At 40.2% G+C, this 23,110-nt stretch overlaps 1 protein-coding gene across 1 annotated transcript in view; it reads left to right on the forward strand.

Moving 5' to 3' along the window:
* ZNF516 (zinc finger protein 516) overlaps window positions 1-23,110 on the forward strand; it is a 99,352-nt gene that overhangs the window by 45,226 nt on the left and 31,016 nt on the right. The gene's annotated exons all lie outside the window — the stretch shown is intronic.

Consider the following 23,110-nt stretch of genomic DNA (forward strand, 5'->3'; position numbering starts at 1 on the left):
GCCATGACCGCAGGGAGAAATAGGTGAAAGCATGTGAGAGGTCTTAGAGGCCCTGTGTCCGCTGCATGTCTCAGTGCGGCAGCTCCTTTCTGGTGCAGGTAATAAAAGCGAGATGATGTTTTTGTAATGTGCTGGTGAGCTTGTATTTTGATGAAGGGCACCTGAGACGTATTTTAGTTGCCTACAGCAACACTGTAGGATATTCAGGATAGCCCCCTGGATGTCCTGGGGGCTGCTTTTCCACAATTCATGGGTGTCCTGTTCTGCCTGCAGTGTACAGGTGTAGCCTGCGTAGCGTAGCCCCAAAGCACATAAACTTGTTAAAACGCCAGCGTGAGAGAAGTCTCTCTCCTCTTCTCCGCTTCACTTCCCAAATTGTGTTTATAACTCCAAAGGCTATAATTAATCTCTCTGGATTAAAGCGGTCCTTTGAGCCCAATGCTACTAAATGGAACAAATTATTCTCCAAATAGCTGCAAAGTAAATATTTAAAAGAACACCATTAAGCACTTTCGTATCTTTTTTTTTTTAATCCTTTATTTTTGTTGTTCACCATGCTTTGTTTATAATACCCTTTTAGAAATGTGAGATTAACCATTCTTTCCTTACTAGCCCTTCTGCTGGTTTTTGTTTGTTTTCTGTTTGGTGAACAAAACCAGTTTTCCTCTCATTTTCATTCCTTTTGTTGTGAAGAACATAGTTATCTATAGAGTTAAACTCATTTTCAAGACCGTCGTGGATGAAGTAATCTGCAGTATTGTGGAAGAAGAGAGTGGGTTTATTCAATTACCTTGCTCTTTCAGGATATTATATAATGTTGCCTTTTCTCCTGGCTTCAGACCCCACAGCAACAAAGAGACATTTACCAGAATTGTGAATTGTTACACGCTTTTCATAATTTTTTGAAGCAATGGTGAATATATTCAAATTAATCCAAGAACACCAATTTTTGTTTTTGTTTTTTCACCTTTTCATAAAAAAACCTCTCCAGAAAGTCTAGTGGCAAGCTAGATTCCTACAGATTCTTAAATATTTGCGGTATGATTACTTGCAAGTTTAAAAGACTCAGAATTTGGCTTTCCTATATGCTGTTGGATTCTTGAACTCTTACATTTCTTTTTGGGTACATGCCTGCTTTGTGTGCAAGTCCATCAGCTGCCACCTGAGATACTTTGGCTCAGCTGACACAAGGTGTGGTGGTAAAACTGCAGCTTTGTCTAGAGTTAAATGGGGCTGCCATGTTGCACCAGTGAAATGTACAGCGCTGCAATCAGAACTGCTGGGATGGAAAACCATCTCTCTGGACATGGGCTGAAAATACTGCAACACCTCTTTGCATGATGTTCAAATAGACAACTCCTCTTATATGTTCTCCATATTTTATTTCTAACAAGAAGAGTCTTCTCATGTCTTTGCCTGTTTTGCTTCTTGCCTCAGCTCAGGCTTTGAGCCCTTGCTGCAGGACTGAAAGGGGAGAGTTAGTCACACAGCACTTTGCTCTCATAGGAATTAAAGTTACTGGCTTAACTGATGCCAGCAACTGGAAACTCACTTCTTTGGGTATCAAACTGATCCTTGTTTGCTTTAACTGTAAAGAAGCAGCAAACTGATGAGTCTGAATAAAGGCACATTTTGGAAAAGGGATATATTTGCAGTAATGGGCTGGGAGGGTGGCTGCTGCAATTTATATTTGCTAACATCACAGCTGAAGAGCTAATCAAGTATTTAATTGGCTAATGAGAAATGTTTCAGTGCAAGAGAAATGCTGCCTATTACTAGATGTTGTTTAACTCAAATCACTGTCTTAATGAAGGGAACATTTTTTAACAAATTATAGGTTTTTTTAATTTGAAAGAAAGTTTAAGGTTTTTTTGCTTATTTGTTTTGTTATGTATAAAAGGAATTTTCATAGGCAAATGTTCAGGACTAAAGTTTCCCAATTTTATCTTTTTGGTATGGAGATTTATTAGCACTGCCCTAGTATTGTGCTCCAAGGAACTGGAGTCCTTCTGTCCAGCAAGCTGTAAGATTAATTTTATTCTTTTGCAGATTCTGCTGTAACTCAAGATGATTTTTTCTCCCTCCCCTATGAACAATAACTTAAGGTGTATAGAATATAGGCCAGATTCTGCCCTCATGTATATGCCTGCAAAAATGAGGTGTTCTGGTATGGTCTTAAAGCACGTTTTGTCCTAGAACTGCTGTAGTTTGCTATCCTTTGCTGCAGCTTTTTTTAGTTACTCTTCCAGGTGAAGATTTTCTATAAAGAATAGAGCTCCAGCCCCATGGATAGGCCTGACAAGCAGGGCTCTCAGTTCCTGCTCCTGAAATTATTTCTACAGCATTATTTTTACTTGGGCTGTAATCAGGAAAATCTTGTGCTACTCAGAAGATTATACAATATCTGTTGTTTTTTTTTTTTTCTAACTTTCCTATCTTTACTCTCTGTTTCCCCCTTTCATGCATTACTATGTTATCCTGTGTCAGAAAAGGGCCTTGGGATTGCCAAGTATAGAATGCTGTGGCCTTGACTCAGCTGAAAGTATTTCTTTGTGCATTTAGTTCTTAATAATCTGAGGAGCGCTGTTGACACACGGGGCCATGCAGCAGGGAAGCTGGCGGGGCACCTCTGTGGTCACTTAGGGCTGAGGGTGGCAGGAGCAGGGATTACTGACAGGGCTCACTGGGAGAAGAGCAAGAATTGGGCTTGAGAGGCTCCAGGGCAGGCGCTCCTTTTAACAGGAATTTGCCCCTCTTTCCTTTGTTGAGTAACATCATGATTTCTCAGGCACCGGGGTGTAGAGTTGCAAACCCAGTTTATCAGCTGCTGGGCTGACTACAGAGTGTGCTTCATCTGGTTGGTGGGAGGGTAAAAATGAGTTTTGTAGAGTTACACATAGTGTACTGTGTGATACCTGTCATGCAGAGATCACACGCAGAGCGCTTCTGCTTTCTTGAGACTTCGGATATTTTTGAGGTATTCCTGCCCCAGATGATTCTTCATTTTTATTTATCATTCAAGCCACTTCCAAAACTGTACCTGAATGTTCACTGAGTTACGTCCAAAGTTGTGTGAACCATCTGTAGATTGTTGCTCACGTCTTCCCCAAACTGAGATTTTTGTCTGGGTCTTTTTAATGATTTTCATTTTTCCCTGAAAAGAGCCCCAGAGATATGACTTAGAGAGTAGTGAGGGATTATATATGTGTTGTAAAAGTGAAAGGAAAACACTGTTTTTATAATCTTTCATTTTCTCACCTAAAATGTAGTTTTAGATATATGAAAGAAATTTTGTGGTTAGTATTTTTAAGGCATGAGCCCCTTCATTGCCATGATGGTTTTAGCAGTGAAGGTGCTTGGGTTTGTTACATTAGGCTATATGTCAGTCCTGAAAAGAAGAAGGAAGAATAATTTTTGAGACTGTGACTGCTGTTGGCAGGTGGAAAGATAAGGAAAAGAAGTGAAAAGAATTTAAATACCTCTTGGTTCTTGGCAAGCATGGAGTAAAAGCACAGACCTGAGATAGCCCAGCCCGTGAGCAAGTGCCATACAGGTGGTACTTCTTCTTGCATGTAAGTGTCAGTCTGGGCTGGAAGTAAATGTTAAAATTTATATAGGAGGGGAAAACAAAGAAAATAGAAGAAAAGAGAAGGACTGTTATATAGGAATTAAGGAGAGGAATGATGCTTCTAGCGTGGCCATGTCAAGGAAGGACATCAGGGAAAGGAGAGGATGTATCACCTTGGAATGCTGCTTCCAGTAAAAACCATCCTGTGTATTCTATTTCCTTTATCTCCTGCCTCTGCTCTCCCTTCTCTTTGTCTTTTTTTTCCCTTCTGTTGGACTGCTCGATTTTTTGAAGTGTTTTAAGGAGAGAGTGATTCACCTGTATTGCGCACATGGCTGCGAGTGAGGGCTGTTGTGCTGGGCCCCGTACCAATACTGCTTTCAGCCCAAGGAGCTCGTGACCTGACTGAGGTGGGCACAGGACTATGCAGAATGTGAAAAAACTCAAAACAGTGAATACAAAAGAGTGGTGTGTGGCTGTGCCTGGTTTACATCAGGCATCACTGGTGGCGTGGTGGGACCTGCTTAGAACATGAGCACCGTGGAGGAGTGGGATGAGATGGGAGTAAGGTGCAGGTGGAGAGAAAGGAGAATGGGGGAAGGTGGAGAGAAGCAGGACCTTGGTGAAGGGAGCTGAGCCGGTGATGAGGTTTCAGGAGAACTGAGGGCTCAAGAGAGGTGTGCAGTAGCATTGGAGTTCAGACCCTCCAAGGCAGTGCCAGCATTGATGCTTGCACTGAAGCTCTAAAGGCTCATGATGTGCTGTGCTCAGGTGGGTCACTCCAAGAGGATTTCCATGTGAAAACCAGAATGTCTGGACCTCTTTCTTTGTGTTTGTTACATTTCAAAAACTCGTAGAAGAGCATGGCCAGAGACTGATTTAGTATCTTTTTTTTAGTAAACTGAAGAGACGGCTGCCTATGAATTACTTACAGGTTATACAGTCTTGGGGTTGTAACACATGCCATTTATCCCAGTCCTGTTACATGAAAATCCTATATATAAACTGGAATGCTTGAATAGAAACATAACATTAGCAAGTTCTGAGGAAGAAGTATAGGAGAGATTTATGAAGCATAAATTTGGACTTTTCTTTTGCTCATATATGAATTATAACAAGTCCAGGAGCTGAAACTTTATTGAAAAATGTATCTTTTCAGAAATCTTTTGATGTAAAATAATTCAAAAGTAGAAGTTGTTTAGAGTTGCTTTAATATTTTAGTAAAGCAGCAAGGCTGTAATTTTTGGGAGGAAAGCAACAATAAGAATAAAACAGCTAAGCAAATGAAATTAGAAAAATAAAAATGTATAGTAATTCCAGAGAACAGAGTTAGTTCTAGTAAATGTTTTCTGTTGCTAGCACGAGTGTATGGAACAGCTGCCAGTATCCAGTACCAGGACTTCATTGTTCTTACATGAAAAAGTGTTACTTTGTGTGCAAGGGGAGGTCTCTCCACTATGTAAAAATCAAACATTTTTATTACATATCTTGATTAATTGCACTTCAGATGCTTCTCATGCCAGACTCTCAGTGTAAATCCCACAGTACTGTGCTGCTAAGGGCAGTGCTCTTGGGGCTTTTTACACCAAATGAGATCTTGTCCTATATGTACAGTCTTAAATATGTTTAAGTTATTTAACATATTTAGTTTGCTGAAGGAGCATATAACAAAATGGAGAATGTTTCAGTGCTGGACAATTGGTAGCTATTGGTAGCTATTGCCCCAGGCTTCCAAGAAATAAGGCAGTTTCAAGGAGGAACAGTGTCTCAGAACTGTGAAGATAACAGTCTTATGCTGTGATTCACCAGTTAATTTGGGCATTGCTGAGGGGTGCCTGTTGGAATATAAAACCCTTTCAGCTTTAAAACTCAAACTAGTTGTTGGGATTCTTAATTCCAGTGAGATCAATGAAACTCTGGGACTTGGAATTACAAGCAAATTGATGCTTCAAATCATAGAGGAAGTTGGGCAGAAGCAAAAACCTGTGCTAGCAGTAAGAGATCCATTAGATGTTGGTTGGGGCTTAGTAGAGTTCAGCTGTTCCTTAAAGCAAATTTGGACTAGATCAGTTACCTAGTTTGTTACCTAGTTTGAACACATCTAATAATACCATTTAGAAATTTCTCTTTCCTATGTGCCTTGCTGTAATGCAAGTCCAGTGTAATGGACTGTTGTGATAGTCCAGTCGTGGTGCTTGTTAGCAGTCATGTGCAGTGTGGTACTTTCTCATGATCTGAGGTTTCTCTGCAAAACACTGCAGGTTGAACCATCATTTTTGACCAGTACAGGTCATATCTCTTGTGTATATCTCCATAGCAGCACTTGTTACTTTTTCCTCTCCTTTGGACTCTTGTACTCTCCTCCAGACTGCAGATGGTATCTCCTGTGTGAGTATACACATTCCTGTGGTGTTGCCCTTAGCAGTATTTTTTGATTCTATTTGTCTTTAGCTGTGGGTTGATCTTAATGGGAATACCTACCAAGGAAAGAGAACAAAATAGAAATTACGCTGATTGTCCCAAGAAAACAGATAGCAAGGAAAATTCTGGCAGCTAGGATCAATGCAGTGTGTACTGAGAAGAGAGGAGAGAAAAGCCATGGGACATCTAGAAAGTGGTTAATACCTCCCTTGCCAGGTGCACCTCACACACATGAAGTTGCTTGCTCATTCTGTATTTTAGGATGATGGTGGGAGCTATGCTTCAACAAATCCATGCAGGAAGTGTTTGGTTGGAATAGGGCAGCAGTGTTTGGCATAAAGCAGTCTGTACCCTTTAATGCTGTCCATTAACCTGACACCGTACTGACTAAGGAACATGCAAGGATTGCCCTGTAGGAGTCTTAGGTAAATTCCACTTTGGTCCTGGTTACCACACTTTGCTCTGCATTACCAAGGCCTGTTTTACCCAACTGAACAGCAATTCAAGTTCCTCTTGAAATGGGGCATGGTGATGAGCAGCAGATAACACACAGTCAGCTCAAGTCAGGACTAAGGATTGTTGGCTGAGCTTGGGATACTTCAGTAGATTAATGGCTTGTCGTGACAGAGATTGCCTTTATTGCTGCTCAGAGACAATTTCTTATGCAGCGTTTTGAAGTTATTAGACCAGCTGTAGCACTACTTTTATTCCTTGTAAACATTTCTGTGAGGGTGTTAAGTGTTGAAGGACTTCGTGCATGTCAAAGATACTTCTGCTGTATTTAGCTTTAATTGTTAGTGTTCCTTTTTTGCAGGTTACCATATGCAATTACAAGTGACACAGTGAGATAGAAGTATTATTTAGGCAGCTTATTGTAGCTGTGCTTCTGTGATATAAGCAAAAACACAGCTCAGCTTGGAAGAAAAATTGTACAAGTTGCTAAGAGAGAGATAGGTTTACCCAACCTTTATTTTATCTTTTAGGAAGCAAGGAAATGTGGTTTCTTAAAGGTAAGTCATAGTAGGTTAAGCTTTGCCCTGAAGCTTATAGAAAATGCCCAGGATTATTTCTTCATACTACTACTTCCACAGTTTTTGGAAACATTGTCCCAAGAGCTGCTTCAATGATTGCTTATGTCTTTGTTTATTCCTTCCTGAGCTGTCAGTCACCATTCCACACTTACCATACACTAGCATTTAAAAAAATATTTCCAAGGGTGTGGAAAGGTATTGGCCATCTTGGTTTCAGTCTGTGCATTCAAAAATATCCTTTTATATTTAAGTCAGTTGCACAGGGATTCCAGTGTTGGTACTGGGCTTTTAGCTCTTCCTCAGTAAATACAATAAATGTCTGCATATAGGGATGTTCACTTGGAAATCCTGCTGCATAGAACCTCAGTTTTAACAAATCCCTCACTTCTTGGCACCTGCTCTGACCTTGCTGCCTTGTAAACGTCAGTTTAGCATCACTGGTAATTCTTTGTACTGGATGTTTCTATTACATCAAACTGTAGCGTGTGAAATACTGCTTTGTGACATTTACAGTCAAAAGATCACATTGTGTAGTGCTTATATTTTCAAGCAGAGGCAGTTTCTGATCAGTGAGTGAGGACTGCCTCCCCCCAGCTAGTAAAACAAGATTCAGATGATGAAAATTGTGATGATAGTGTTTTAATCTGATTCCCAAATACTTTGGTAGCTCCGTGACTGTGCTTGGTGGGATTCTGCTGATCTGTAAATGACTGCTAACGAGGGGCTTGTATAAATGTCTTTAATGTTAAATCTTTTTGCAGTTCTTAACATTATGGTTCACAGTTTGCCCTTGATCCAGAGTCAGATTTTCTTTTTTAGTGCATTAAGTTTGGCAGTAAGTACTCAGTGGATGGGATGGGCTGAATTCTGCAGGAGCTGAAATGTTGGGGAGTCCCAGGGCTGCACAGGATATAAAAGTAATGTGTGGTTGGGCCTAGCCTTGGTAGATAATTTGTTTTCTGCAGGTGTGTTTTACAAATACAAGTTTTACTAGGTCTCACTTGACTTCACTTTATTACTTTTTAACTCAGTAGTCTCGTTGAGGCACTGGATTACTTTACTGTGAAAAGGCCTGACTGTGGTACCTGTTATAGCAGTAAAAGTCAAGAGCAACTTTGCTGCAGTTAAGGGAACCCTTTGTGATGGGAGCACTGATAGCTTTTCTTATTCTCAGTTTTCTTTTCATTGCCTACAAGATTTATCATCAGCAAGCCTGTAGTTTTTAGGGATGTGAAAAGCATATAGTGAATTTTATTGAAACTATGGAGGAAAACATTGAGTTTAGTGTTACAATTTTCAGTGCCTTCAGCCTTGAAGGAGACTTTTGGATCGTTGTACTTGGTGTGTGATTGCTACTGTCCCATATTTTCTAAGTGACCGGTAGGCATTATTTTCAGTGCCATGAATGGATTTGTAAATGTGTAGGTAACTTACTTTCATGGTGAATTTGTTTTTCTTGTTTGTAGACAGCATGGGTTTGGACTGGAAAATTGCAGAATACTTTGGCCCTGATACAGCAATAGTTATAACTGCTGGCTTGATTTTAAGCACAGAGCAGTAAGGTTGGAATCATTGTAAACTGCTTTGTTGAACCACTTGGCACCTAATGGCCTGAGATTAGAGAAGAATAGGGAAATCTTTCTTTTCTCTAATCAATGCCAGTGTAAATTGCATATCCTGAAATGTACCGTAGCATGCAAACTTCACAGGGGATAAGTCCAGGGGAGGAGCAAGTCTCAGAATTGTCTTTTGTGGATACTCTGTTGATGGCTGGGTTAGGCTCTAGCAGTGCTGAGGGCAAAAATCCAACCCTTCATCCTTTTAAAGTGCAGAATCTCTATTGAGAAAGTGTCTATGTGAAAGGCAAAAGTACTCGCTCAAGTGACGATTATTGTGACTTTGATAGGGGTGCTTACTTAACATGGAATTAGAGCACTGAGATACTCATCCTTGTACAGGACCCAGGGGGAAAGATTTGACCTTCTGCTTTCAGAAATTTGTTTTCCAGGTTAGTAATCTCAAACCTCAGTTATTACTTCATTATCTCTGTTACTTCAAATAACTAAAAAGGAAATAGCCATTAAAATTATTGTTTCTGTCATATCCCAGGTATAAAGCTAAAAAGTTTAGTTTTATTTGGGAACAAGAAGTTAGGATTTACTCCAAGTCAGATCTCTTCTCTTTTTTTTTTTTTTTTAATACAGGATGCAAAATCACAGATTTTATTTATTTATTTAAAGACTAAATTTAGGGTTAGCTTGCAATGTAAGGCACTCCCAAACCTTGTGTTTCTTTGAGATAACAAATTCATCAGGCAGTTGAAGGCATCAGCTACACCTAACAGCACTTCAGAGGTGTGTGTTATCTTAGGATAGCATATGTCTTGTGATGTCTTACTGCTTAAATAGCATTTGAGGCAAGCTGTTGTCAGCAAAACCTAAATATTTGTGAGGGGGAGAAAAAAGCATAACCACAAAGGAAATATATGGGTTCTTTGGGAAGTGTGAACCTCAGGGCTAAAGGGCTTTTTTTCTTTTTTCTTTTTTTTTTCTCTTCCCTCTATCCTGTGAAACATTTTCTGGGTGTTTTGACAGTGGAGATCTTTCACCAGTGTCATAATGGTGAAGGACTGAATGCAATGACTCTGGATGATAATGGGGTATAGAAGACTTCATCTCTTCCTGTGCCTGCTCTACCCCAAGGTAGTGGAGCAGATGCAGTGTTTCCTTGTTGCCTTTTGCATGTTTTGGTAGGTGTGTGGCACTTCTGAACCAAGGGTCAGATCAGTTTTCTCTGATTTAGCCTTTATTCAGTACGTAGTAAACCCTTTTTTTTTGCTAGATAATGAAGCAAACAGATCTGTCTCTGATTCCCTTAAAAGAGAATTCAGGAAGTACAGCTTACACTGCACATGGAACATATTAATCCTAAACCCCTTATAATACTTTGCAGAAGTTTCTTGTCCTTGCACATATCTGTATCCACATGCACAGCAATTTCCCATGTCTTCCAATGTCTTAACCTTAAGTACTGTTGAAGCCTGGAGAAGCCTTAAAAAGTACCCAAACACAGAATGACAAGTAAAGTTGTAACAGGAAAAAATTAATCTTTACTTGGATTGTTCTGGGATAACAAAATGGGTGCACATAAGTGACGATCGCTTACTTGCTAATGTAATGCTAAATATATTTGACAAGGAAGCCTCAATGCTGTTATTTTTGTGGAAGTAGGGAGTGTTGTACTTTTTTAGTTTAGTGCACACAGACATGACACATTAGTTACAATTCAAACATAATAATATAATTTTGCAAGTTATTAGGATTTTTTATCTTAGGTGTTATCAATATGCAAATGTCTAATAGTAAGACTTATATTGGAAATGAAATGCTATTAATTCATAATGAAGTTTTTATGTGCCAAGAAGTATTTTCTGCTATACTGACATTTCTTGGTCAATTATATTAGAGCAAGATTGTGTTTAAAATAAAAATGTATCTTAGCATATATTCAGTAAGTTGAAATACTGACTTCACTCAACCAAGGCATCATGGAAAGTTCTCTTCATAAAGTATTTACTCAAATTCCAGTTCTGCAACTTTCTTTGAGGCCTATAAAAGCCAAAAGGAAAGAAACCTGATGCCTAGGGAAGAAAGAAAGGTTGGAAAGGGCCAAAACCATCATGTAATTAAAAAGTCCATCAAGCAGAAAAAGGTTTGAGAAAGACAAAAAATTCTGAAGGTGTATAGGTTTACATAACAAGTATAGATAAATAGATCTACATAGTAAAGGTATGATGTGTTACTATTAGAGCTGCATCCAGATGATGTAAACAGCTTCTTCTGGAAGCTCACTGATAGTTCCAAGCAGGTCTCTGTTGCTGACAGCTCTCCAGAGATCCCTGTTGTAGTGGGGAGTGAGAGCCGTGCTAGAGCACAAGCCAGAAATGTGGTTTTCTGCAGTAACTGCCCTGTCTGTGAATTTGCTTTCTGACCTGCACATGTTTGATCTGATGCATGATATTCAGGTTATCTCACGTCATATACACTGTAGGATTACCAATCCATATTTCTTCTGTTGAGGGTCCCAGCTGGGAGCCAAAGTGCCATTTTATGATGTGTCCTGGTGTTGCTGTGGGCAAACCAGGCACTCAGGTTGGTGCTGCCAAGAGCTGGGTGATGGATGGGACCTGGCTGGGGATATTTTCCTTTGTATTTTCCTCTGATGTGTTTGTGACCTGAAGGAGGTGATAGAGGAGTTTGTATTGAAGGATCTGGATTTCAGGCTCTTGTCAGCTGCAAACCATAGGCGGTTCATGTAGGAGTGGGGAGCCTTAGGAGCAGCCATGGAAAAGAACTGAATCAATGGCACAAGGAAGTAAGCTGGAGGTAAAAGCATGCTGTGTTTGCATAAATGGTGTCACAGTGCTGGCTTACTAATGGGAGGAGGTCCATAAGGATAGCCAAGGCCTGGAGCAGCACGTGCCAGGGAGGTTGGCACGCTGTGGGAACTCATCCTGTGTGGGCACAGCTGGCATTTGGGAACAGAGTATTGTTTAAAGGAAGGAAATGAGTGACCGTGGAGAAAAAGTGGAGCACCAAAAGAGGTGGTGCTGTAACTCAGTGTCATCCTGCTCATGTTAGGAGTGAATTGGGGAAGGAGGACACACAGTGCTACAACCCCGCAAAATCAGTCCCAGCACCTGAAGGTGTGCACAGCAGCAGAGCAGGTGAAAGAAAAGCAGATAAAAATTTCTTTCAGGTCATGAGAACAGTGGAAATGGAAAAGGGAAGGAGAAGTGATAGGGAAACATACTGATGAGGGATTCGATTTTGATATGTTGCATCTTAGTGTTTCACCTGGCAAATCATAAGGATAATGGTGTTCCCTTGCACTTATTCATCTGAGTGCTTGAGTGGCACGAGATAATTGTTATATTTGGAGAAAAAGAAAGAAAACATTTGTACCTCTATATCTATTTCACTTTCCTGCTGTGTGGGGAAAAGGATTAAAAGTATTTTTATCAAAAATGTTATTGAATGAAAGATTCAAAATTATGAAGTGCTGGACTATGAAAACATGATTACTTAAAACTGGTGTGACCAGACCTCTTAGCTTAAATGTAGCATGTCATTTCAAAGGCACTAAAGCCAGATGGATAACTTGCCCCAGATGTTTAGATTCAGTGGACCAATCGCACGTGGTGTTTTGAACAAAGTTGCCTATATCCTCATAATGGTATTTTGTGAATAATACTGTAATTTCAGACACCTTCCTTTGTCTCTATTCTTTACATTAATAAATTGGCACCCATGGCAAGTGTAGTGTTTGCAAACTAGCTTCAAAATCTTAATGTGTTGTTTTCTTGTTACAGTGACTTGAAATACTTCCTTTGTTTCTTTAATGAAATTAACAGCTTGTTGAGAGCTAAGGTTGCATGTTGGATTCATAATCAGTTTTGTTTATGCAGAATATTTTATTTTCTGTCTTTCTTTCAATTTGGGGGGCATTTGTATATTAACAGAATTTCCATTAACTCCTGCTGTTTATTCTTTACCCTTAAGCTACAGCCCTTTGTTGTAGCATCACAGTGTTGACCCTGGAACCAATTAGTGTGCATAACATTCAGAGGATGATGAGGCTTACTCTGCAGCTATTGTTTTCCAGTCGTCCTGGTGTACCTAATTCTTGTAGTGCAGTAGGATAACTCTGTTTAAGAACTTTGTTGTACTACCTGGCCAAAACCAATAGTCAGAGCAATAAAAAATAGCCTCCTTTGCCAATCTCTTGTTTTACAGTCCCAAGAGCACAGCTGGGAAAGCTGCAGTGTTCTTCCTGCATTTGGAGAGTGGGGTTGTTCTCCATTAGTTTTGATGTCTGTCACTTCCCTGGAAGTGAGTGCATGTGTAAATGTGATACAGATGTTGTATGAAAGCTTAATTGTGCCTCTCTTTACTTTCGGCTTTGGCACTTCTCTGTTTTGACGCCCACCCTCCCACCCCAAAAGGCTTTTCCTGAGAAGAGAAGGGAAACTGTTTTCCCATTCCTCTCTTACTCAAGAGTTAATTATATTCTGCACTGTGACTACACCTCAGCAAAAGCTGAATGGAGAAACAAGACTCCTGACAAAAAGGCGGAAGTTTTTAGGCGAGCTTAGATTTTCCGTTCTTCCTTAGGATTTAGAAGTCCTTACTGATTTCAGCCAAAGGAGAAAATCCCACCCTGAGGTTACGTTTCATCCATGGGCTTTGTTTCTGAGAGAGCTTAAATCTTCACGTTTGGTTGCAGGTTGTTGACAGCCAACTTGGTTAAGTTGTCACAGGTGCAACTGTAAGCAGGCAGCAGGAACTGAAGAAACACGGGTAATCCCGCTTAGGAAATCCCCTAGTAGCCTGGTGCTCCCTTGAAGCAGAACACCAGAAATACAGTTAGTGGCAGTTAGGGAAAAAAAAGGAAGAAAATAAATCCTTGCTCATGAATCAAAATTAAAGCAATGTGCACTTCTCTAATTTCTGGGGTTACCACGTTATCACTGCTCTTCTGACAGCATTCTTCTCTCTGGACTCCTGAAAACAAAGAAGAAATTGCTGGATCATTTTCTTTAACTCATACTGTACTCTGGTTCTGGGGTGCCAGATATGCAGTCAGACTGGATGAACCCGTTTAATTTTATTCTGCTGTACTTTTTTGTGCTGTATTTATTTCTGTGAGTGCCTTTTTGCCCCTTGAGTTTTCATGCTTTCACAATCACCCGTGTAATCTCTTCCCTCTTTATTTGCACCCCCCAATACAGCAAAATGAAACAAGCCATTTTTTCAAGATGTCTGAAACCCAACTTCTTTATATTATCAGATAAGTAATAACAATAATAGTCTCATAATTTTGATTAATAACTGTAGCATAGGTTTTTTTATTATTTTTATTATTATTATTTTTAGTTACCTGAATCACGAGCTAATGAGATTGTCAAAATCCGGTTCTAAACTAACATGGCTTGTGACCTATGTTTGTGGAAGAAAATTAATTGAGCAGATCCGAGACAATTTTGGTGTTTGTTGTTTTTAGGGGTTTTTTTCCCAGAAGAGGAGCTTCCTGTCTCTTTCGAGAAAAATTGTCAGCTTTTCTAGGGAGGAAGAAGTATGTGAAATGCATTATTTCATATGTAATTTAAACAAAAAAACCACAGCAACCTCATCTTATCAACTTCTGCTGGTCAAAAATACTTGGTTTTAAATTTTATTTTTTCTTGTATCTTTTTAGGACATGGCTTCCATTTTCACAGAATTATATATATGTGGTTTTTTCTATTAGAAAGAAGCAGAGTCACAATGTCGCAGAATCATTTTCAAGTGGAAAGCTTGGCAAAGTCCCCAAGGGAAAAGTAAAAGAGAACTTTAAACAGGGATCAAAACAGAGAATTAAGGAGTAGATAATGGTATATATGAGAACTGTGAAAGTGTTAATGACCAAAATCTTCCAGAAGGATTTCCCACTGTGTATTAGCATTTTCAAGCATACAGCTGTGTCTAATTACCTAAAACTGATGCTCAGTGCAATTAATGCTGCATCTGAGGAGCCAGGTAACAGGGCAGCCGACCATCTATGGGAACAAATAACCCAGTATCTGTGCAATATGGGCATATAAAAGCACGAGGAGCATATTCAGATGTTCACAGACCTTTGCAGGCCCAGCTCGTGAGCCAGTGCCATTCCCTGCCCTCAGACTGGACAAAGATGCATGGAAGGCAAGTGAAAAAGAGCAGAGAGAAAGCCAGTCAGGAGCATAGTATCTAAAGTTCAGGGAAAACATTTCTAGATTCTGTTTCAAGCCATAAATAAAAATAATCCAGCAAATAGTTACTGCAAAAATAGAAGCAATCTGACTTTTTAAAATTTCTGAACAGCTGATATCATGACCCTGTATTCTTTGTTATTTATGGAAATCTGTTACTTGCCAGACTGTGAAAATGGCTGCCTGCTTGTATATATATTATTTTTAATTGCTTATAAGCCAGCAGACACATTTTCACTAAAAGCTTAATAAAATATGAAAGATGGTAAAGACAGCATCTCTTTATTAATACCTAGATATGAAACTATTTCAATACTTTAAACATTCAAATAATTTGTGTGAAACAAAAAGGCTGGAAAAGCTTTCCCAAATAAATGACTGTCATCAAAGCTTCTTTCCATATAAGGCTCATAGTTCATCTCCAGGCCTAGCTAAAAAGAACAGAAATACATGATCATCACATAATTAATAAATTACTCCCTTCTGATGGTGTAGTAATTTTACTAGGCTTTCTTTAAAGTGCAGTTAGTTATTTTCCTACATTATGAAGTTTGTTTGAGCTTAATATCTTCTAGTTTGCTCAGCTGTTGTAAGGCAAAACTAATCTTAATAACTGATTTGCTGAATGCTGCTGTTTGTATTTGCCTGTCCATGTCAAGTACTGCATGGGCATCTTAACTAGCTGAGAAATTATGGGGAAGCAGCAGAGTTAAGTGAGTGATGAATTACTTGTTTGCTATCAAAGCTGTTTCCCTCTGTCTTGTTTTCACCTCACCCTGCCTCCATACAACCGCTCAACCAATTCAGCTGTAAATTTCTCAGTGGAAACTATGCAGTCTCCTCAAGTGCCCTGTTTCCAAACCAGTGTTTCAAACCAAATTCCAGACTTGCCTGGAAGTCTGTATTCATAAGCCTTGGGAGTGGAATAGCTGAGGGTCTGACCCATCAAAAGCAACCACTGACTGTAGATGTGAAAGGTCTCTACAGCCTGACCACTACACACAAGCTGTTGAACAAGAGCTTGGTATGAGAAAAATATTTTGAAGTGAAGATGGGAGTGGGATTGGGTTTTGCCTTTTACAGGAAGCATGGGAGAGGAGGCTCTCCTGGTGTGTTCAGGCAAGGATGTTAATTAGTTTCTGGTTGAAATATGGCTCCACTGAGTTGGTGGAAAGGATGAGTGGCAGGTTGTAAAAAGTCCAGCATAAAACCAGTATCACTGATCTTTGAGTCCGCAAGTCCGAAGTACGCAGCCTCCAAGAGTCAGTCAAAATAAACAAAATTTATCTCTGGGTAAGAAAAGGTGGAGGTTTGCCTTCTTCAGGCTGGTTTCCTAACAGGCTGAGTTGGGGAGAGGATGGCTTTTGGCAAGGAAAGCTTGAGTTTGTCAAAAATACTGTAGCATCTTTTTGCTTCTGTCAGACAGAAGCCTAAAAACTGTGCTGTCTACAGAATATGTACTACTACTTTGCCAAAGCCCAAACAGGTTTTTTGACAATCCTTATGCTTCCAGTATACCCTGACCTGCCTTATATGCAAAGAGAGTGCCTTAAGGCTGGTGTCTAGACAGAGCCTTGCATTTCAGCAAAGGGAATTAAAAGTAGGCTCTGATATTCGTCCATTTGCAGAGAAAATTGTACTTTGGCTACCTGCCTCTTAATTTATTGGAAAAAATGTTAATTTTTTGTTGATTCCTAGGATGTGCAAAGCTAGGGAAGGCATTTCAGGTGTTACTTGTCAGGATGTAACTATATCATGGCTGTTTCAAATGCCACTGCTGAACTGCTGTTGTAAAGATGAAAAAGTGGGGCTGCTGACAATCCTATTCCATATCTCAGGTGTCATTGTTGTAAAGGATTATTCTGTCCTTACAAACCATGCAAAGGCAGTTCAGTGAGCTTGACCTTAAAGCTAAAATGAAATTATGATCTGTTCTGCACCCTGCAGGATGGACTGGGAGAGTCAGGATGGTGATTCTTCAGTTCAGTCATAGTGAATTGCAAGTAAACAAACAAGGCACTAGTGACTAGGACTGTTTGTAGTTAGTAGATGCTTATTTGGTATATTAACCTTGCTCAAAATTTCCAAGGTGTGCTGCCACTTGCTACCATTGGAATTGATATAGTCATGGTGTAAGTTACTTGGGTAATGTCTGTGTCAGGGTGTAGGTCATGTTGCAACTCTTAGTTCCTCAAACACCCAGTGTATTCAGAAATATAACTATTATTGGTTTATTATTTACTCATTTGAAAAGTAACATCAAAACTTAGTTCTATTAACAAAGGTTTTTTACTCTTTGATTTTAGTTCAGAGTCACTTTGTCAGGATGAGACATAGGGGATGCTCAATGCAAAATATCTAAGGGGGTGTGACGCAAATGCACTTTTTGGTCTTGAACTCAAACACTCTTAAAGCTTCTCAACTTTTTAAGAGATTTAAGACTGAAACCTCAAGTTCAGATTTGCCTTATGGATTTTATTCTTGGCAATAAATTGTACAAAATAGGTATATAGGTGTACATATGAAATGTTTTGCTGATTCACAGAGTAGTGTTTTAGGTCTCAGAAAACTTCAGCTTTTGCTTTCAGATCATTTGCATTCCCTTATAACTGCTTGCATCATTGAAAATAGTTCTCTGTAAGTGCCCCTCTATCCTTCATCTGCAGGGCTCTACTGTTGGTGAACAGCAGGTTTAGAGTTTTGACTAATAGGCTGGGACTCAGATGGATGACCTCTATCAATTATTCATGATAGATCTGAGTAGCCAGTGTATAACACTGACAACATTCATACCTTTCTACTGTAATATGAACTGTAAACGATACAGTGATTGATAGACTACAGATGACCCTTGGTCATTTTTATTAATTCCTGTTGCTCAGTTCTGTAACCTGTTTTTCATTGCTTTAGCTATGGAGCTACTGTGTTTTTAAAAACTCCAGCTGGCCAGAGCTAGGAGAGGCTCTGAATTAACTGGTTTTTATATTTATGTTCTTCGGACTAGTTCTCTTTCTTTTGAGGTTACTAGTTGTAGCATCGAGGATTTCAGTGGGATCACAGCAGGCTTCTTGTACATATTTAGAAAAGTATTAGATGAATGAAATAAAAAATGGTTGGGGGGTTTTGTGCTGTGCCTGATGGTGAGTAGAAGTGAGTAGAGTTGTGGGAAGGGGAGTTGTCAGCAAGAGCAGAGAAAGAAGTGTTACTTGCCCTTTGCTCCTGGACTGCCTCTGTTTGCCTTGTAGGTTAAAGCAAAAAGAAGGTCAAAACAATAGAAGGGTTGAGGTGTTTTGCTTCTTAACTGCTGCATAAGGGAGTTCCATTGTATAATCCTACATTACACATACTGTGCTGTGATGAGCCTCAGATGCAAATTTAGCATTGAGAATAAGCTGAAGTTTCAAGAGCATTTAAATCAGTTTACTCAGAGTCTTACTGGAGAAGTGTTTTCTGAACTCCAGAATGAGAAAAAGCTCCTGAATTTGTAATTTCTTTTGCTTATGGAGTACATTGCATATGAGCACAGTAATTTGTGTTTTTGCATATTTGTTTGAGAAGAGCTGTAGGTAAAGATCTGTAAAAACAGTTCTGCATTTAAATATGCTGCTTTCCAGGAGTTCAGAGAAAGGGCCTGATTAGAAGGTAAGAACACAGTTGAGTGAGATTTGGGAGAAATCAACACTATCTCCTGTGCTGGAAAACAGAAGGGGATGGAGAGGACTCCTGGTTTGTGACAACATCCAGAAGTAACCCAGAACTGGAAGATAATCAAGAAATACCTGTTTCACAGGAGACTTAGATGCGCTCTGCGTTTCAGGTTCTGCCAGCAGAGCTGTCTGTGTTAGATGTGTTAGGCTTAGAGCAGTGTTTCCCCCTGAGCCCAGTGGGTCTGGTGAAAGGGGACCCCAGATGCAGGTGCAGCAATGCCAGCCAAGTGACACTTCCACCTGTCTTCTGTGTAGGGAAAGGGCTATAACAACACAAATAGCAGTCTTGCCACAGTGTCTCCATCCATGCTGACAGTCCTGTGGATGTCTGGTTTTGGCTGCTGGCATGGATGTAACCTTGGTACTCTTGGTGTGAGGCTCCATGCATTGACAGCCCCTAAGATCTGTGAGCCAGGGCTGCTTAGTGAGGGATGACAGGAGTGGTGGCGACTTGCTCTCTAGTGGCAGCTACACCACGATTTCCTTGCAGGTGAGGGTGCTCTTGTACTTGGGGTTTGAGCAAGGGGAGGAACAAGAAGTGCTTGGAAACCCTGCCACTTGTGCTCACAAGTTTGCTTCAGTCACAAGCATTAAACCAGAAACTCTCTTCCCTTCAGCTTCATTCCAGGGAAGGAGCTGTGGCAGGCTGTTGCTTTATGCATTGCAGGCACTCAGGAGACTGCGCCTGGTGTGTCAGGTTACCAAGCAGAACTGCTGGCACACCTGAATCCTGATCTGTGTGTCTGGCCTCCCCCAGCAGCCCTAGAGTGTCAGTCACCTTCCCCCAGGGAGCACCAATCCCTGTGCTCCTCTCCCTTGTATTTGCTGTGGGTCTTCAGTGTAGCTGAAAGCAGGACTGTTCTCCACTCACCAGTCCACCTTAACAGAGCTTTACTAGCCAACATATTTTGTTGATCAGTGTGATTCCAACTCCGCAGCAATATGTAGACTAACCAGATGGAGGCTTGTACCTCTTGTGATTGTAAAATTAACCAGAATCATTGATAGTTACGAGAGTGATGACGGAGACCCAGGCGCTGTCAGAACAATGTGCTTTGAGGCATGCTTAAATCTGTTAGGACAATATTTCATGTTGCTGCGTGCTCAGCGCACAATTCTACAGCACAGCGAGGCGCGTACGCCTCGCTCAGCTCCGAGGGTGGATAAAGGATGAAAATTATTCACTACTGAATTTGACTCAGCAAAGAAGGTGCAGGTTCCTCTCCATTCAGAGGCATAGCCAAGAAATTTTAGTTAAAGGCCTGTGTGACTGGATTTATGGGTTTTGTTTATTTTTTAAATAGTCCTAACTAGGATTTTCTGTCTGAATAAAACAGTTTTTTAATTGGAACCTCATGTGAGAACTTCCAGGGGATCAGTGAGAAATTTGTAAGAAACAGCTGGAAATAACAGTGGAGAAGGCAGTGCCATCTCTATTCTCTTCCTGCCACACAGCCACAGGCGTACTGTAGTTCCCTGTTCATTTACATCAGTGACTAAAGGACCTATTTAAATGAATGAAGTTAATGAATTAATAAATGCAGAACGGGGGAGAAACCTGCATTACAAAAGGTACTTTATTCTTAGATGCTGAGAGTAAGAGTTGGGTTTGATATTTCACAACATAGCTCTAACTGCTGTTTGCTGTATTTCCTAATACACCCCTGGTAACATGAGATTGCACCATAGATTCTCCTATTAAATGGTTATTCAGATGTGTTGTGCTACCAGCAGCTTTTTGCTTGCATATGAATTATGAGGTATTTGAATTAGCAAAACGTGGATTAGCAGAGTTTTTTGCTTTGCTAGTGGTATTGCAGACACTTTAGCCATTTGGTTGTCAGATACAGTCGTTCTGTGTTTGAGCTTCTCAAAATAATGCCTGCTAGTGCCTCTGTAATTAAACATCTGTCAGGCTTTTAGAAATGCCCTATGGGTTTTCTTTTTTGGGGGGAGGGGGAGACAAACCCCTGCTTTTAGGGGGAAGAATGCTGTGTGAAACAGCAAAATATATTTTGTTTCAGCACAAGGCCAAACTTGGGAGATTAGCAGCTTTCTTCTCCATTTTGGCTGATGTAAATAAGCAGTAAATTTATTGAGACATCCGGCATGAAACTGGTGTGAGAACAGAACTTTGGGCCTCGTGTGGCAGCTTGAGCAGATGGGTGCTTCTTACTATTTCTTAAAAACTGAAATGACAGGGAGATTAGGGTTTAAAAATCACAGCTTCTGTCGCATGCATTAATTAAAGGGTTTTAGTATAATAATTCTATCTTATTGTTCTAGAGCATACGCTCAGCTACTTTCAATTTTTAAAAGTACTCGTCCTTTCTCTGGGAGCCACGGCTGTTTGTTCAGTTAAATTCCTTCTGATTAAAGCTCCCTGAATAGTCATTGCCTTCATATACCAAGACCAGCCCTGTTTTCTCTATGCTACGCTGATAATGGGGTCACTGGGAGATTTCTGAATTGCAAGTTCTAACTGAAGTTTTATAGTGCTTCAGGGATGCTTCACTGCTCAGCACAGTCTGATGAGCCTCAGAGTACCATTGGAGCACTTGGGGCACTGGCTCATACATTTCTATTCCTGACTTGTTTTGCTCACAGGGGAAGCACTGAAGAAATTTTGGTGATTTCCTGTCAGGTCCAAAATATCATCACACTTTTCAATATGGAAAGATGTTTGAACCCAGTGACTGCAACGATCAACAGTGTTAGCATTTTTTTTTCTTAGATATGACTGCAGTAGCCTCTCCTTTACTTCTTCTTCCCTGCAGAATACAAACCTGCAGATTTTTCAAATCTGAAAATGGGCTGTATGAAGAGTAATGATGTCTCAGCAATGTAGGTGGTTCTCCTCTGGAGTCCCAAACTGATGAGTCGTGACAAGGTTGCTTAAAGAAAAAGGCCCTTAAAGTAACTGCCATGCAAGTTTTATTTTAAAATGTCAGCCCTATGAATACTGTGGATCTGTTACTGGTTTTGCTTCTTCCAGCAAAGCTTGACATTCCCTGGAAGAGCAGATGTTCGTGGAATGAACTCCTTCTGGGGAATTAACTAATTAAGAAGGTCGAGCTTCTGCGTTCTTCCAAACCGTGTATCCTGAGGCTGCAGTGTAGTGTCAGGGCTCTTTCTTGGCAGTGCTTGATGGAACATGTAGGTTGAGAATGGGTGAAGACCTGTAACCGTCTGCCAGGCTGCTAATCTGGTGTTGGAGTTCAGCAAAGGGTAAGGAAAAGAGCTGCCAGTCCAGCAGCTTTCCTGTTTTCCCTTTAAACTGATCATCAAATGTGGTGGAGGTGGCATCCATTTCCAGCAGTTTGCTGGAGAGCCTGTCCTGGTACCAGTTCAGTGAGTGAGTAGGCAGACTTGATTTATGCTATCTCTGGCCAGTATCGCTCATAGACACAGGCTTTGCATCTGGGATATGCAGATACTGTCATCAGCTCTGAGATTAACTTAGTGGTGAGTAGTAAAAGGATGATTTTTCTCTTTCTTGCTTTCTGTCTGGGGTTTTTTTTTGTTTCTTTTGTTTTGTTTTTGTTTGGTAGTCTTAATTTTTTTTTTGGCCAAGTTGGCAAATGGCACTCGCAGCAGTTGTGAGCAGAACCTCGAAGGAGCAGAGTTTGTTGTTCTTTGCCTCATTAAGTGCTGCAGCTGCCTGTAACGAGCTATTAAGCTGTTAGAGCAAGCTGATCTATCTTTAGACTGTACTGACCCATTATCACCCCAAGTCTTCGTGTCTTAGAGGACAGGCCACATCAAGTGAGGGATTTTTTAGATCCTCTTAGATGCAGGAAGGAGCTTGGTTAGAAGAGGTAGGATGGCACCCACCTGCAGCAAGACAGCCATGGTAAAAAAGGGGCTGTTGTTTGTCTCTTTCCAGTTGTGGGGAAATGGAAAACCTCCTCAGAGGGAGTTTGTTGAGACTTGTTCAGTGGTGACTCTCCATTTTGAGGCTGCAGCCATCTCTTCAGCAGAGTGTCTGGAACGGAGAAGACTAAATTGGCAAGGATTTGAGTTTAATAAGACTGGCAGAGGGATAGAGAAACCCCTCACTACCCCTCCTTGTGCCTTTCAGCTTGGCTTATAGAACCCGTCAGCCCAGAATTTGGAGGCAACTTTAACTGAGCTCATTCATTAAATTTCTCATACTTTATTTTAAAGTGAAGGTTAGAAAAAATTTATGAAAGCTACTTAAAATGAGTCTGAAATCTAAATATGCTTATTTTGAAAGTATTGTTTGTAACAGTGTGATACTATAATACTAAAACCACTGCTTTCCACAGAAAATAATTCATTTCTTGAGATTCAGTAATGTTAGACAAAGTATTGCTTTGTTTTTCTGAGGTTTTTTTCAGCCTAGTAACAAGATGACTCAGATAGTAACCTGGATAATTAGGTTACATAGAAACAATCTCTTATTGAAAATATAGGTTTATGTTCTTAACATTACAACTTAAATTTACTATCAGTAGCAGTAGACCAATTTTTAACTATAATAGGATATGCATAAAAAATGCAGTTCCATTTTAAAGGCACTTCTCATTATAAATGCAGGAGTATGACACTGCAATAACATTTTTTAGGTAAA

The sequence above is a fragment of the Zonotrichia albicollis genome, chromosome 1 (genome assembly GCF_047830755.1).
Source record: "Zonotrichia albicollis isolate bZonAlb1 chromosome 1, bZonAlb1.hap1, whole genome shotgun sequence".
Classification (NCBI taxonomy): domain Eukaryota; kingdom Metazoa; phylum Chordata; class Aves; order Passeriformes; family Passerellidae; genus Zonotrichia; species Zonotrichia albicollis.